General features: G+C 37.8%; 1 protein-coding gene across 1 annotated transcript in view; it reads left to right on the top strand.

Annotated features, from left to right (window-relative positions):
• LOC131693922 (uncharacterized) overlaps nt 1-18,727 on the top strand; it is a 489,601-nt gene that overhangs the window by 57,134 nt on the left and 413,740 nt on the right. Inside the window, exon 2 of the mRNA XM_058982194.1 lies at nt 7,326-8,666. The gene's annotated coding sequence lies outside the window, so the exon portion shown is untranslated. The remainder of the gene's footprint in view (nt 1-7,325; nt 8,667-18,727) is intronic.

The following is an 18,727-nucleotide window of genomic DNA, read 5'->3' as shown; positions in this document are numbered from 1 at the left end:
ACGATGCGGTAAAAGTGTATTTGCTGTGGGGGCCCTTCGTATGCTCTGAAATCATGCCCTGCGTACAAGCAGCGCTCTCTTCAGGAACGCTCGAGGCGCTCTTATGCAGAAATGCTACAGAATACTTCGCCATCTGTCCTTTCCTAAAATCCATTTGATGATTTGGCTAGCGTTGAGCAAGAATCTGATAATCCTCAAGAGGGAACAATTCTCGTTAACCCGGGGGAGTCCAGGAAGAGGAAAAATGGGAAAATTTACTTTTGCATATAAATTATTTAAAATAATCCATAACGAATTGTAAAACGATCCATAACAAAGTTGTCCATGTTCCATAAAACAAAACTGAAAATCCATAAAACAGTGTGAATGATCCATAAAAAAGGTGAATTTGATCCATAGATTATGTAAAATTGAACCATAAAATGGTCGCAAAAGAGCACAAAAATAGTACTAAAAGAGCAATTAAAATTAACTAATGCCCCATAAAAATATTGGAAATGTTCCATAAAATGATACATTTTGCACCATAAATTAACTGAAATTGATCCATAGAATATTGACAATGTACATTAAAACACGTCGATATGTTCCATAATATCGACAAAAATGTTCCCCGGTATTACAAAATGGAACAATAAAATGTTAGAAAAACTTCCATAAATTTGATGAAAATGTTTGCTAAATAATTTTTCTTGGTCCATAGAATATGTAAAAATGAACATTAGAAATGATTCATATATCGAACGTTAAATTATGGTTCATGGATATTTACAAAACGATCCATAAGAAAAGAAAATGTAAAACGATCCATTAATATGTGCTTATGGACCAGAAAAATTAAATTTAATGAATTCATGCGAAATTTTCGCTATTCGAAGTAATAATAAAGTTTATTACATTTGGTTGTAATGTCAAACTACAACAAACAATGCATACATTATAGTTAAGCTTCAGCTTCCGTATCCCATTAGTCAGGTAACTGACCTCGGCTAACCTGAAATTATTAGGGCAACTCTTTAATCATAGATACCCTGATCTATGATATTAACGCGCTGAGAGTTATTAGGCCACGGACACAGACTGGTATGAGTTGCAAATGCCAACTATCTGAAGTGAAAACGGACACTTCAAACACGAATACCGACTAATGTGGCTAAGCCACATCACTTCCGACGCACTGTCCGACTTCGCTGCCGCTCAGTCGGCTTTTGACTAGCTATAGCCCCTATGTATAAGTAAACCGGGCAAACGAGAGGACCACTGGTTCGCTTGCAATTCCAGCTACGGGTTAATCAATGCCTCGTCCAACGGATCCTCAGCGGCTTTGCGCCGCTTCGGATCCTTGGCCTCGGATATGCGGCCAAGCCGCATCACACTAGCTGCCAGTATAAGCTCACTTATTAAACACTGTCACTGTTATGAGTATTATTAAGCACAACTTATTTTTTCAGTTTACCATAAAATTTCGCCTGAATTCATTAAATTTAATTTTTCTAGTGCATAAGCACATATCAATGGATCGTTTTACATTTTCTTTTCTTATGGATCGTTTTGTAAATATCCATGAACCACAATTTAACGTTTGATATATGAATCATTTCTAATGTTCATTTTTACATCTTCTATGGACCAAGAAAAAAATTTTAGCACACAATTTTCATCAAATTTATGGAACTTTTTCTAACATTTTATTGCTCCATTTTGTATTACCGTGGAACATTTTTGTCGATATCATGGAACATATCGACGTGTTTTATTGTATACTAGCTAATACCCATCGCGCGTTGCTGCGACACTCTGCGAAATAGGAGGAAAACACAATTTGTTCCAAAGCGCCATCTGGCGGGCAGATAATCTCCAACTAATAGCACACAAACACGCCCCATACCAAATACCTACTGTGTGCAAATTTTTACGGAAATCGGTTAAGCCGTTTGGAAGTCTATAAATCATATACATACAAACTTTAACTTTTTTATATATAGATAGATAGATAGATAGATAGATAGATAGATAGATTGATAGATAGATTGTTAATATTCTATGGATCAATGTCAGTTAATTTATGGCGCAAAATGTTTCATTTTATGGAACATTTCCAATATTTTTATGGGGCATTGGTTGATTTTAATTGCTCTTTTATTACTATTTTAGTGCTCTTTTGCGGCCTTTTTACGGTTCAATTTTACATAATCTATGGATCAAATCACCCTTTCTTATGGATCAATCACACTGTTTTATGGATTTTCAGTTTTGTTTTATGGAACATGGACAACTTTTTTATGGATCGTTTGACAATTCTTTATGGATTATTTTAAGTATTTTATATGCAAAAATATCCCATAAAAATATATTTCAATTTGAAAAATAAAAATTTTCTTAGCAAAAGCGGTCGGATTTACCCCAATATTTAGTGGTCGGATTTGCTCCACCGCGTAATTTTTAATTACGATGCAATTAAAAAAAATATGAAACAGATTGAACTAAATTCTTCTAAGTTATGAAAAAGGTTGAACTAAATTCATCTACACACTTTGTAGGACTTTAATCGTAGAATTTAAATCCACTTACATTTATTATGCAATCACTTTAACAATCAGAAATATCCTGTAGTAAATGATGCACAAAAGTCAAATCAAAAGTTGTAAAAACACACTTTTTGTCGTTTGAGCATCTCAATGTAGACTAATGAAATGCTGTCATACCACCATTATGATTATTTTCCATGCTCTACACCACAACATTGATATTAGTTCACGTTGTGCGTCTGATTTTCGGTAACAGAGGGGGGTCGGGTTTACCCAACGGTCGGATTTGCCCCACCTTACCCTACTATTGAATTTTCGAAACGATTTAATATTTCCTATAAAAATCAATGCGCGTTGAATTTTTCGCACTTTTCTATTGCATATTATAGGAAAACTGGCAATTGCATGCAAATTTTCTCAATTATGAGGTTAAAAAACTGAATCTATTTTGGTAATGGAACATCACATGATGGATATTTTTTCCCCAAGCTTATTCTTTTCATCTATACACCAACCTCTCTATCTAACAAAGCAGTTTTATAGCGCACTAGAAGTTTTCTTGAAGAATATCATAAAACTATCAAGACTTATGGTAGCCTTATATTAGTTTTAAGCAGCATTTGAATACCACTATAAGAATGTATTGATAAGATCTAAAAGTTTTAAGAAAACCTTGGAAAATACTCTTGAGAACCATCTTGAGAATGGGCCTTTTTCGTCTTAAGAGGGGTTTATGGTTGTCTTGAAGCAGTGTTGTAGGGTAATTGGTTTTATGTTCGGTTTTATGGAGCTAATTTTGAAGATATTTTTAAGTGTACCATAAAACTAAATTTGTTACTTGCGCGCTCTTCCTTGAGTACTATGGCTCTAACTATTGAAAAATATTTCACACCTTCCAGTCCCTTGCTCCTAAGCCGTTAATAAAAAAGATAAAAAAAAACAACTAAGGAATCATAGTTTGGATAAATGAGAAAGGCACAATTGCAACACTAGGATTAAAATAGGTTTTTACTAAAGAAAATAAATTTTTGAAAAATTTGGAATAGGGCATAGAAAAATTGGCGACAATTTGTTAAATGGAGGGAGGGGGAGTCAATTTTGGACAATTTTCGAGTTACGTAACTTATGGCTGGTCCCACATATATAATCGAGTTTTGTGGGAAGGAACAGGTTGATACAAATTTCTGACAAGCTTAACTATTGCAAAAAAGTCGATGATAAATCGCAGCCCGGGGACAACTTGATAGCTCCCATATATTGAACTCATAAGCAAATTTTGTGGTGATTTGGTGATGCCATGGCGGCTCGAATGGAGCAAAATTTGAAAAAGGCGCATCCCATTTACTATTTTCTATATCTAAAAAATAAACAATTTTAGCATTTCTGTCATCAAATTTATTTCGCTGTTCATATTAGAAACTATCCTTATTCCCTCATACTTAAACAGAAACATAGATTCCATTTGGAGAAATCCAAAAGAAAATAAATCGATTTTCGGAAATACAAGAAGATGACTTTCAAAATCAAGCCACTACCACTTATATTGGAATTTCCGAAAATCTTCCGAAACTAATCAACATCTCCTAAGCCATGAAATCCTCCGGTAGAGCCGAGTAACATGCCAGAATAATTCTGAAGGGATCCATACCAAAACCATCGCAACATCTTCCTGGCAGAATTATTGCAAAAGATGAACAAAACTCTGGCAGGAGTCGAACAAAATTATACATTCCTGGCAGCATTCTTGCTGAAACTGAGCACTATCGGTTAGCTGCTAGAATTCTGATAAAAGCACACAAATTTTATTCAAAACCAATTTTGCTAAATGTGTAGAAAATCCTATATATATATATATATATATATATATATATATATATATATATATATATATATATATATATATATATATATATATATATATATATATATATATATATATATATATATATATATATATATATATATATATATATATATATATATATATATATATATATATATATATATATATATATATATATATATATATATATATATATATATATATATATATATATATATATATATATATATATATATATATATATATATATATATATATATATATATATATATATATATTGTTTGTTTTCCCGATCAAAATACTAGAAATTGACATGAACTTGAAAAAAGATGTCGCAGGTTCACGAATTGTTAAGCTTGGTGATTTACTTTCATTTATAGCACCAATGATTTACCGATTACAAGCTTCACACAACAAGAAAACCAAAACATTTTTAGAAAGGTAGAAAGCCAGTTGCTAAAAACAACGACTTGCAGCTAAATTTATAATAAGATATATGTGATTTTGCTGACGGTTTCCAATCAGGGATAAATTTATTCTCTAATAATAGTTTTCTTTATCCACATTTTGGAATACGCTTTTTCTAAATGTTGTTCTAGCCGCATTGTCGGGGTTCATAACACACGTAACTAAACACGCTTTTCTCTTGAAACTTTTTCGTGTCGTTGTTCGTGGTACTCGTACAGAGGAGGCATACTAACGCCACCATCAAATCGGCGGTACATATACAGGGTGTTTGGTTCATGGCTAAAAACCTCTCGGAAGATGATAGACTGTCATATTTGGAGAAAAAAATTGTTCTACACATACCATCAAATCTCAACCGTTACAGAGCTATTGAACTTTTTGTGTAAAAAACTTATTTGTCTTAAAATACCTCTAACTTTAAAAGTATGCCTTGTATTTTAAATTTTTTAGTTCCATTCGAAAGGTGAGAAAATTTCCTATTGAATGGTGTTCTCAAACCTTTTGGTTAATTAGTTTTAATTACCTTTTAGCTGTAAAGTAGTTAAAAGTTAGTGTTTTTGAGGAGGTTTTTGCTAATTTTCTCGAAATAATGAAGTATGATTATAGCAATATCTATTATCCAAAAGTTGAGTTTTAGGACGATTCATAATTTGTTCTTGGACGTCATATTCCTATCTCTTCTCATTTCTTTGTTATTTTTTTACTATCCTTTACCTGTAATAGACTTACAAGTGCTTAAAAGACTCTAATCTAAAAAATATGCTTTATATCGTTATTTACAAGACTTCATTGGAAAGCTGAGAAAATGTCCTATCAGTGTATGTACAAATATCTTTTAGTTAAGTATAATAAATGATTTTTTACTAATGAAATAACTCAAAATTTGTGTTTTTTGGAGTTTTTTAATTATTCTAATTATTAATCAACAAAATTTATCGTTATTATTGTTCATTTGATGCCCCTTAATGTTCTCTATAACTTTTTATTTGACACTTTGTCTATATCTCTTTTCATTTTGCTGCTATTTAATAGTTAACACAGCATGACCTCGCCACAAATGTAGTGGGTTCGAAATCGTTATTTTTGCATATGAAACGATGTGATAAAAACGATTTTGCGTCGAAACCAAAAGAGATAATTGAATGGAGTCAAAGAAAGAACTGTAGAACTTGCTGAGATGCATTATTTCCATGATAATAATGGTGATGTTTATTATTTACTATTTTAAGAAAATTAACGAAAATGCTAATAATAGCACTAACTTTAAATTAATTTCCTTCTAAAAGAATACTAAATTGACTTAACTGAAAGGAATTAATACATTATTCTCTGTATGAGATAAAAATATCCAAGTTGAATAACCCAAACTCATGAAAATAAGAAAAGGTAAGTATATCATATCAAAGAACGAATTATGCAGCTCTTCAAGACTAACAATCTGGATTATTAAAATGATGAGCTTAACTATTAGGATTTTCAAGAAATGAACGAAAAATCGATTAAAATTGTTTAATTTTCAATAAATTACTTTGAGAAGGCTACTTAAACTCATTAGCTGATACATGTGAGGGCATCACTCAATGCAAAATTTTCTCACCTTCCCAGTGGATCTAAAATATTTGAAATACAAAGTATAGTTCTTGAGTAACAGGTATTTTAAGACAAATAAGTTTTTTACACAAAAAGTTCAATAACTCTGTAACGGTTGAGATTTGATGGTATGTATAGAACAATTTTTTTTCCAAATATGACAGTCTATCACCCTCCGAGAGGTTCTTAACCATGAACCAAACACCCTGTATGACACACGCACTGTCTGTCAAGTTGTCCCTGGGCTGGATAAATCGTAAGCAAAATTTTTGTGCTGGTCGATAGACAACAGAAGTTATTTTGAGCTGCGGTATGCTGGTATCGTTCTGATCCGAATAGTTTTCCTATTGATATCTGTACGGTACGATAATAAAATACGAACTGAATTATTTGCAAATACTCAATATCCCTTTTGCAGCGCTAGCAACGCTATAATATGCTCACTCGCCAATCGAATAGTACCAACCAATTTTAATGCACATAATTGCTGGCTTCACAAAATTCATTATTTTCTTTATTTATAGTATATGTAAATTTTAAAGGTTCGTTTACAAATTTATTGCACATATTTCCATTTAGATAGCGATACGACCTAACATCTAGTTACGTTTTTTTAGTAAAAAGAAAGTTACTGGCATTGCAAAACTAATAAACTATTCTCAAGAAACATTTTAAGCGGGATCCCTGTATTTAAACATTAGAAAGATTTTACTTCAAAAATCATGAAAAGCTACTATTTCTGGTGACTCTGGATACCCTTAACGGAAGAAGCAGTAGACAAAGAGGCGATCTAATTTGCACAATGCAAAACTTTAATAAGTTTGTTAGATATTTCATCAGTGAATAAATAAATGTATTCTTCCCCAACTCATTTCTTTCCTTTCTTTCTCTTGCAGCCTTTATACACGCGACGATTTATGCTTTTCGAAGCAAGCGAACCGCGAAACGTTCCAACTATACAATCAGTTATTTCGAAGAAATACACTACCGAGGGTTCACAAAAACGTTAGTAACTGGAGGGGGTAAGCAAATTTCATAAATCATCCAGCTAGTGGCCGGGTTTCTCGTTCGTCTCACTATCACTCGCATATCTATTCGCCTAACCAGGACGTTTGAAACGACGCCGCGAAAATGCCATCGGCCACGATAAACTATGCCAGCAGCTGCAAAGCTGCTAGGCGAAAATAGTTCCACACTAAAATAGTCCCGCCCGAGAAAGCCGGAAACCACGTTTTAAAACGATCGCTAGCAAAGAAAGCGAAAACTACGTGCTGGAGGAACTGCGGTTCCCGAAGAAGAGAAAAAAAAATCGGTTGGCAGAGATGATCAAAAGGAAGAAAAACACTTGGGGAAAGTTCTTTGGTTGAGAGTGTGTGTGTGTATGTAGTTGTTGTTGTGCTAGCACCGAGCAAACGTGTGTCGGAAAACGCCCACCACCCAACCATACCACAGCGTCAGATGAGCTAAAGAAGGAAAGTTTGTGTGCTTCCGGCAAACAGTAGTTTTTCTCCCCTCTGCTATCATCTGCTATCTATGTCTAATGCTCACATACAGCTATTGTCTCGACTAATAGTGTTAAAAGCTGCTGCCTTGCCGCAACTTCCGGTTTCGTGCTCGTCTCCTTACGGTTGGAGGAAAAACAACAATCGTTCTTTTTTTTCTCTCTACTCTTTAGTATACGCGCGAGTTTGCTTCTTGCAACCAGAGGAAAGCTAAGCCACCGGTGAGCTGTGCAAAGTAGGGGAAACAAGTGCGAAAGTTTCGAAAAGTCATTGATGCAAGAAAAGCGTACAAGTTGGAATACATAGTTTGTTTGATAGAAGAAAAGTAAAAGTAATCGCAGTGGGAGAAGAATCACGTGACCAGTTTCACACGCCTTTGTGAGTAAGAAAAGTTATCGGGAGATCGTAATAACAGTGCACAGAGAAATATTTACAAGCCCTGAAGGGCCAGCAAAGGAATCGGCAGCAGCAGGATAAGTTTGTGAATACCACTTCGCAAGAAATCGTTCGCACGAATAGTAGATAGTAGTTGCAATCAGTAAACAGCAACAACAACAACAACAACAACGAAAAAGTCGGAAGTGAGCCAGAAAATAAACAAGCGCCAAACTGTTACTCTGCGGTTGTTATATTTTCGAACGGGGTGCCAAAGATAGCAGCACGGAAGGTCTCAGGAGTGCCCTAGCCCGTCTCCGCAGATCGGGCCCACTCCCCAACCCTTCCAGTCCTGAACATGTAAGTACTTGAGCAATTGTTTTTTTTTGCACCGTTTTTCAACTTGGATGGTTTCGATTCGCAGTGTTCAGTGTTCGGTTCAAAAGTTTAACTCGTCATCCTGACAGCTTAGCTCTGCTGAGAAGTAATTTACGTCGAGGATTTGAGATGTTTGATCGTGACATGAAGTGCCCATTGACATAACCAATTGAGAAGTCTCGTAATGGAAAAGAATATTAATGGTTTTCATTTGCCATGAAAATGTCTTTAACCCTTAAATGTGTGATTTTTGTTTATTCTCCGACACACATTTTCCCGTAAGGATATAATATACACTTTTTGTTGGGGTTTTATATAAAAAAAATCGTTCAGTATGCATTTAAGGGTTAAACACATCCGGATAGGATAAACACTATCTCTACTAATAACTCAATCAAACAGTACCATCAATTATCGGCAGCAAACAGAACAAAATAAAGTGTCACAAAGCGCAAAATAGATCAATCAGTATTTCCCGAGTCACTTGACTCAATCGAATCAATTCAAATATATGTCACGAAAGGAGGAATTGGTACCTACTGGTAACGAGAGCAAACGAACGCCGGAGATTGAAGGAATCAGTCGAATGGCGAAGACAGAATTTGATCTACTTAAAACGACGACGACGACGACGAGCACTGAAGTGCTCGTATGCCTGCAGCAGGCTCCGTCTCATTCCACGGCGCGCGTCACCATCCACCTGTCGCCTGTCGTCGAGATATGCCATCATGTCTTGACGCCGCGGCTGTACCTACTCTACTTGTTCTGGTGAAATGTCTTTCTTTTGCATTTTATTTATTTATTATTTCATGTCCTTATACTCGCGTTGACGCTTATCGATTTACCGCTTGGGCGCATCCAGGAGCGAGTGGGCGGAAATGTAATTTCCGCTTCCATGAAATCAGTACCGGGAGCTTTGGATATGTGTTACAAATTGGAAGCGAACGTTTGAGAGTTTCTTTTTTCAATTAGGAGCTCCCTTTTATGGTGTATTATGGAGACTGGTTGAGATAATTATGCTAAAATCTTCGTCTTTGATGAAGATGACGCATGTCCGATGCAGAAACTGAACTTTGGATTTTGCTATGTATTATTTTTAGACTGGGATGTCATTTACAGTACTCGTAAAACGCTCGTTCAGGAATCAAGAATCAGTAGCAACTGTCTCAAATGGCACGTTCTCCATGTAAATCGGAGATTTGTGCCTTGCCGTGATTTTTCTTTTCATCATTTTCTGATGGGAAGTGGTAAGGTTAGGGATAAGGAAAAGACACAGAGAACGTAGACAATACGGAATTATTTTTTTATTCAGTCTTGATTTGATAAGGTACGGAATCATTACAGCTTAAAAGTGCCAATTTTACATTTTCAATTTCTTAAAACTAGAAGATTACAGATTTTTTCAAAACTACATTTAAATCACGTAGTAACGCTCTGATGCGAATCGGCGCTACAAAGAAGCACAGGTGAATTCTGAGAACGAAGAAAAAAGAAAGAGGGTTTCTAAATTCTTAGATTGATTGATTTTAGAAAGAGATAGGTAGGGGACATATAGCGTCGCTTTTGCGCTATCTTATGACAAACGCCATTTTGGGGTGAACTGAGTTAGATATGCCATGTTACTAAATTTCAAAATCTCTATAAAGTAGCGTTTACAGAATTTTGAAATTCTGCTGGGTTACTGAAATATAGCGAAACACGATTATGACAAGCGCCAGTTTCTCGAGTGATCGAGTTGTGCTATCTTATGACAAAGAAATATCAGAAAACACACTCAGTTTGTTGGCTTGCTATAAGCCAAAAAGCTTATAGCAAGCCAACAGATGTCTCTCATGACATAGGTAATTTCTATGCAGATAAACCATAAAAATTAGCTAGGTTCTTGTCTCGGGAGCAAAACTTTTCCTGCCATAGTTTTTTTTGGGAATGGTTGACTTATATTTTCAACATTATTGAACAAATTTCCTATTGAGATTTCCACTAGTTTTGGAAACTATACCGAAATGTAGTAATGGATTATGCAAGAAGACTATTTGTTTCGTCTAGTCGCCTATCAACACAAACATTGTTTGATATATATTGTCTCTAAATTGTTAATGAAACCAACTTTTGTTTATTGTTTTTCCCGAATAAAGGAGGAAAACTGGGAAAACTTTGTGTTCCAATACTATCATTTTGTACCCTGATATTGCTGCTATCGCATGGAAAAGTATAATATTGCACATAGCTATCTATAACGCATAATTTTACGAATCAGTTATGATTCATTTTTATATGAAATCTTCTGTGCACATTTGTGACACGTCATACATATTTTATCATGAATACACACTTATGACACGTATGCGAGCGACTTTGGTTTACATTTTAAGCAAAAACTGTAAGTGTAGTCAACCGATCATTACACAAATCGAGAGATTACTTCAGAAAAGATAGAAGCATCGAATGTCTTCTCCGAAAAGCTTCTAGCATTTATAAATTTCAAGATATTCAATCTCAAACTTTAAAAATCGTTTTTCTCGAAAAGTGCTAAATGTCGCTTGTCATAAGATAGCACAACAGCGACGATAGGGGAAATCGCGGGTTGCCACAACATTTCGAACCGAGACGTTGGGTGGTCTTCCTCGGACCTGGAGGGTATCCATTAGGCGAGAACTGGCGGAACTATACTCGGTGCACGCCCAGACAATGTGCTCGATATCGTGGTAGCTGTCGCCACAAGCGCAGATAACACTGTTCACGAGCCCAATGCGTCGGAGATGTGCATCCAGCGTGTAATGGTTTACCATGAGTCAGGACGCATCACACAAATGAAGTCACAACCCACATCCATCCCCTTGAACCAAGGTTTCGTCGATACCTTAGGGACAATCAAATGTAGCCATCTTCCTAACGGGTGTTCAATAAAAAATGAGATTTTTTCAGTCATGTTGCGTTGCGTTGCGTGAGCACGGTATACTTCGTAGATTGCAGACTGCTGACGCTCATTTCCAGCCAGATTACTTGAGGAGCATTGTTTGGGAATAACAATTGATCCAGTCCAAGCGAGATTTTCGCCTGAGAGCCACCATTGCGGGCCACGACCATCTTTACAGTAACTTAGGATGAGAAAGGAAGTGTTGATGTGGTACTTACTTAACGGAAGGCCCCGACTCAGTGACACTCCCATAAGTACCACGAATTGGGTAGTGGGTGGGTTGTTAGTCAGGATTCGCTTCAAGCAAGCGATGCGACTGAGAATATATTTTCGTGCATGTTTGAATAGTTTATTGACTGTAGGATACGTAAATCTTCTAGGCGTTTAAACTCTGGCTAATCGTTTATCAAGATTGTTTCATCGAAAACAACTTGAACTCCGCACAGCCGGCTGTCGGGAGTGTTGGGGACAATGTAAAATGGACCGTAAACAATGAGTTTAAAAGTGGTATGGTGGAACATTCATAAATTATGTCACGCAAAGATTACCCAATACTAACTAACTCTCTGTCATATTACCACGTTATTTTTTCCCTTGTTCTAATACGAATCAAATTCTTTTAGATTTTCCTTCATTTTGTAGTAGCACTTTTATGCCGCTACTCGCAAAAGTGTTCATGTTCTATGGAATTTCTTATATACATGGCGGAATCGTGCGTAAAACGGCCGATTGCGTCAAAGCACATGACGTGCTCCCCTCCCATTTATGTCACAATTAGTCATATCTCTTCCTCCTAATACCGTGGCAGAATTTTTTAAATGGACCTTTTTGGTATAATCACAAACATATTTAGATTTCGTAACTTAAAATTTTCCACCTCGTTCGAGTAAACGTTCCGATATTACAATGAAGACGCGAAGCAGAAAAAATGTAAATGCTGCGTTCCTAAGGGACGATCCATAAATGACGTAGCATTTTTTGAGTGATTTTTAACACCCCCCTCCCCCATCGTAGCATTTCGTCACAAACCTCTACATATCCCCCTGGTAATTACGTAGCTTAACGGTAATTCCCCCCCCCTTGTCATCGCAAAATTTAAAAAAATAAATAAAAACGATATTAGTTATTCTCCTTTAATACAGCTACGTAGCATGACATGACCCCCTACCCCCTGTCGTCACACATCATCACAAAATACAAAACTCCCCCATATAATGCTACGTCATTTATGGATGATCCCTAAGCGATATTAACATCATGCACGAATCAAACACCCCCCGTTTCCGAATAGTACGTACATATTCTTAGCACAGTATAATTGACTGATGAGTTAATGGACTAAAAGTAAAGCATTAAATGTGACCATAAAACATTTGTTCTTCGTGCTGAAATGATTGCCGCAAATTGGTAATTGGGTTTGAATTGGTCTTGCGAATTGTCAATTCTCCACCTTCATACATAATTCAAAAGTCATTCACTCAGACAAGACCATGCGTATTTCCCACACGCATTAAAGACCCAGTGGATTCGTTTCCTGGTTGGTCAAATAAACAATAAACAAACAAATAAATTAGTTTGCTCAGTCTAAAGAAATGTCAGCTCAATTGGCATCAATCGGCGGATACGTGTTTCCTTACAATGCCATCAAATGAAAGTACATTTAAAATTACATACGACAAAATATGTGCAATTCAGAATATAACGAAATGAAGATTGCTTAATTATTTGCATTTAAAAAAGACCGGAAAAATTAGTTGCATAACCAAGGTGCTTCATTTTGTAACAGTATTTGCAATGTAAGTTCGCGATATTTGCATATCATAATATATGCGTTAGCAGTGAAACGTTACGCCGGTCAATTTTAGTACATGGCTCATCTAGCCCGGACCACAACCAAAATCGCGAAGCGTTAGATTCATTAAAAATATAATTAATTTTATCTCATCAGATAAGCTCTCATACTCGCTGTAAATCAGTTACAAATTATAATTAGCCAATCAGAACAAGCCATCTGTCGCTAAATACATTCGGATAGCCTTCTTGAGGCATCAATTGATCATGTTATAGCTCTTGCATATTAGTCGTCGAGCTAGGCAGTTGTTTCCAAATTTAGTTGGCCACAGAACCAAAGATCTTAAAAAGTGTAAAGTGAAGTAATAAGTAGTCTGAGGACTTGGAAATATTTTTATACTAGTGCGAATTGCTAAAACATAAAAAGCAATTATTGATCGTGATATACGGACGCTACGGCGTCGTCAAGTGCGATTATTGCTAATCACGAACCGCACTACAAGTCGCCGACATATGTAGACTAATTGCAAGATTCATTGTTCGAATCGTTGCAAAGCTATACCAGGTGATAACCTTCGATTGAAGGTTTTAATTGCAGACTGAAAAATCGTTCCATCGACTGCATTCGGCACGCTTGTCGAGTACCACGTGCTTAGTTCCGGGACAGCATCCTTTGGTCACGTGATAGCTACCGGTGGAAAAGTTCGTGCCTGGAAAGACGCCTTCATCGGCGCGCCAACTGACATCGATAATCCAGGTGCAATCCAGCATCAGTTCTTATACCGTTGAGTGCAACCACGAGTCGTCGTCGCCGACGCCGCTATCCGCCAGGCAGTACCGAACGGCAACTAGTTCCTGATAATTTCGCTGGCGTGAACCGCTTGAATCGTGTGCAGTCATTTCCGATACAGTGGTGAGCAGCGAATATAAACCGGCACCTCCCGCTGATGTGAGCCGGTGTCGAACAGCAGCAAGGTGGTAATAGGACCGCTGATTTTCCACGTCGTCGCAGTAGCACCACATCTTCAAGCAGCAGCCATCCAGATTCAACTTGCCATCGTCAACCCGGGTTGCCAGCAACTACAAATAAGGTCAGAGCTCTTTAATATTAATTTTAGGAATTTGCGCGCAAATATTAGGTAGACGAAATTTGTAATACAAACCACAAAAACCAAACCAACCGTAGTGCTAAATACAAACCTTTTCGAACGCCCACACTTAGCTTTAGGATGTGAGCGAAAACTAAAATGCAAGTTTCAGTATAAGTTTAATTCCACTAGATGAACTTTCCATTTCCGACAGTGTATCGATTTTTAGGGAGTTTGAGTTTCGTACCGCGATCGTAAGACCCGCCCTGAGCGAGCTAACCGGGAAGGCATTCACACGCATTTCCGCATCACAATCCTTGCTGGGTTGTGTTGGCGCTTAAGCGGATTTGTTAATGATTTGACTAAACATTAGGGTTTGGTTGAAGCCGGTCCGCAACGGAAGAGAGTGGCTTTTTTGGCAGTGGAGTATCGTTTCGTTTCGTATCGGTATTTAAGGAATAAAGTTCCACTCTTGAACGTTGCCGATTCTAGTAACAGGTTCCAACGGTTGGCACATTTTTGAGTTACCGTATCGTATCGTATCGTTTCGTATCGTACCGGCCTAACCGTTAGGTTACCATGTCGTTACAATTTTCAAAGATAGCACTGCTGATGAATCACTGTATAAAAATTGGTGATAAGGGACGCGGACGAAAATAGCTGATCACCGCCAAATGAGAATTTTTTTCAGTCATGTTGTTAAAAAACCTATTTTAATCCACCTAGTGGTGCAATTGTGCCTTTCTCAATCATGAATCACGAGAATGTGAGCGTTGTTTATATTCATTAAAAACTTTTAAATGCATATATTACATTTTATTATTATACATCACATGACAACTATATACAGGAAAATAAATCATTATTCGAGTTCCAAAATTTTGAAAAAGAAAAAAACAGCCACGGTAATATTGAACTGAAAAAAGGTGCAAAATCGGCAAAGTCCCAAAAAGTCGATCTTTATAAAAAAAATTTTTTCGAGATAACATAAAATCTCGACGTTTCATGCATTTTAAAGATGTTTGGCATCAAAAATACGAATTCGATTTCTGAAATTTCATGGGGTCCCCTTTGAAAAAAAAAATTGAGTTCCGGCTTATATGGGAATTTCATATGTGACCGAACGATTTAGTCTATATTTCCGGACCCATATAAGCGATCCGTACGAAATTTTATAGACATCTATGGGGATATTATAGCTATCATTTGGGACTAAGTTTGTGAAAATCGGCCTAACCATTTCCGGGAAACTGATGTGAGTTCGTAAATTTTGAAAGATGGCCGCTTTTCCCGGGCACTTCCGGAACCGTCTATGGTGGTCGATGTAGTCAACGAAAGTTTGTTTCGCCGTCGGTGACCTAGAACTGCAAAGTTAAGTTATTTGAGAGACATTTTAGCGAAATTTTTACCTTTTTTGCTTCCATCGGAGTATCGGTTTGAATCACAATTTGCTATGTGATCGCACGCCACAACCCGTAACTCCGGAACCGGAAGTCGGTTGGGGATAAAATTTAATAGCCATTTACGGGGACGCAACATCTTTCGTTTGAGACTAAGTTTGGTTGATTCGGTCTAGCCATCTCCGAGAAACCGATGTGACTGTTAGTCTGAATTTGGATACTTCCGCCTGGGCTTCCGGAACCTATGATGGTGGCCAATGTGACCAAAGAGACTTTGAATGGCTGTTAATGACCTAGTACTACAAATCGAAGCAGTTGCGGTCACATTTTGGAAATTTTTTCACCATTATACATTCATTGCAGAATTTCTTAAAATCGACATTTTCTGCGTGATCGTACTCATCACCCTGTAATTCCGGAACCGGAAGTCGGATCCATTAGAAATTCAATAGCAGCCTATGGGAACGTTGCACCTTTCATTTGGGACTAAGTTTGTAAAAATCGGTTCATCCATCTCTGAGAAAAGTGAGTGAGATTGTGTTCGCGTACATACACACAGACGCACATACACACACACATACATACACACACAGACATTTGCCGAACTGAATCGAATGGTATATGTCACTCGGCCCTCCGGGCCTCCGTTAAAAAGTCGGTTTTCAGAGCAATTGCAATACCTTTCTATTGAGAAAGGCAAAACAAAAAAAAATCTGCGAATTCAGTATTTTTTATTAAAAACATAATATTTATTCTTCAAAAAACGTCAATGAATATTGGAGAAGGGGCCCTGGTCAGCCGTACGACACAACTTAGTCGCGATGCTCTCACAAGAGCGCTGCACGGCACTAACGTCCATCTGCCGGATACAATTCCAGATCCTGGGGGTCAACTATTTCGTATCGTTGGCCTGCCAATTATTTTTGTATACTAGGACACTGAGGGAGCCAAAAAAGTCCTCATTGGGACGGCACTGGGGCAAGTTGCTCGGGTTCCTTTCTTTCTGCACGTACGGTATCTTTTTCTGCTCAAGATACTCCAGCATTTTCTTGGCATAATGGAATAATGAAGACGTCTTGTCCGGCCAGAAGACGAACTTCCCATCCGCATGATGCTCCTTTAAGAACGGCTGAAGATTTTTCTCAAGACACTTCTCCGGGTACACTTGTTGATTGATGGTCAGACCGCTCGGCTTGAACCACGGCTTTGAAATCCCTCTGTCCGATATGGCAATGCACAGCATAACTTTTTTTTTAAATTTATGCTTAAACTTATATTTTACTTCGGGGGTGTGGCCGAATTGTCGCTGGAGGAGTAGCTGTCATTTCCTGGAATGGCGGTCCTCGAGCGCGGAAAGTAACTTTCGTCGTCCAGCACGAACGACGTCCCGCGGTAGTTCATCCACCGGCAATGCAATTTCAAAATCGCTATCTGCTCGTCTGTGTACTCGGGGGACCGAGTCTTCTGCCGACAGATGACGTCCTCCATCTTGATGGTTCGGTGAATCAAGGTATGGGAGCAGTGATATTTTCGGCCGGCGTCACGAAAACTCGATCCGTCCTTGTTGTCGAACAGCTTTTTCAACGCTTCCTTCTTCTTCGTCATTTTCTTCGCCGGACGGCCGCTACCGATCTTCCGCTCCACGCTCAGAGATGCCACTGTATTCACGGGTACGTTTTCGTCTCGAAAGTGGTCTACCGTAAATTTTTTACACGATGGCCATGCGTTTCGTAAAACCGTACAATATGCTCGTGGAGTTCTTGCTGTTTCTAAGCAATTTTCGATTAAACTGACAGCACCCAAGCGAAAAGAAATATCTTAGAACACTGATGCCATCTGCTTTTTGCTAGCATAGGCCATTTGAATTTCGGTTGAGAGCAACGCAAGACAATCGTTCGTCCCTTTGCCTTTGCGAAAGCCAAATTGTGTATTTGACAGTGTGCCATTTGCTTCGACTCAATTGTCGAGGCGGGATATGATCATTTTCTCGATCAACTTCCGGATACAGGACAGCATTGTGATCGGTCGATACGAATTGTGGTCGGAGGCTAGTTTTCCGGTTTTGGGATGGCGATGGCCTTCACTTGTCTCCAATCGTGTGGGACAATGTTAGCCTCAAGAAATTTATTGAAAAAGTTCAACAAGTGTCTTTTGGCAGAGTGTGGCAGATTCTTCAACAAGTTGTATTTGATTCTGTCTGGCCCTGGAGCTTTATTGTTACATGATAGGAAAGCGAGTGAGAACTCCACCATCGAAAAAGGTGTTTCCTTCGTGTTATCGTGAAGAGACATGGCGCGGTAGGTGTTCTGTGCTGAGGCAGAATCCGAACAAACCTTCGTAATCGAGTATCCAACGGTTTGAATATTCCGCGCTTTCGTTAGTACTGATTCGGTTTCGCAAACGCCGGTCCGTGTCCCAAAGAGTGCTCATCGATGTTTCTCTCGTTAGTCCGTCAACGAACCGGCGCCACCCGTTTATGTAACACCCGTTAGGAATTATACCAAAAGACAGTTTCGGTGCATATTCCTCGTCGGTAAACAGAGCCTCTGTGCTTACTATCGAGACATCACTCGGTATAAGCCAGTTGTTTAGTGTTCACGCAAGACGTGTGACTTTTTGGAATTTAGTGTCTAACTAGTGCTAATTTGTGTACTAGTTTAGATACATAGTCTAACTAGACACCCAGATGGTGCTGTTTACTGACGAGGAGAATCCGAAAAACTAAAACAAAAAACCATACTTTATGTAAGGTCTGGTCTGCCCATGATCGCATATCAGTCCCATAAAGATAGGAAATCCCATAGAAAACGGGACAACTATGCGATCATGGGTACTGGTGTCCTTATG

The sequence above is a fragment of the Topomyia yanbarensis genome, chromosome 3 (genome assembly GCF_030247195.1).
Source record: "Topomyia yanbarensis strain Yona2022 chromosome 3, ASM3024719v1, whole genome shotgun sequence".
Classification (NCBI taxonomy): Eukaryota; Metazoa; Arthropoda; class Insecta; order Diptera; family Culicidae; genus Topomyia; species Topomyia yanbarensis.
The sequence above is the reverse complement of the archived record's forward strand: the minus strand, read 5'-3'. Positions and strand labels throughout refer to the sequence as shown.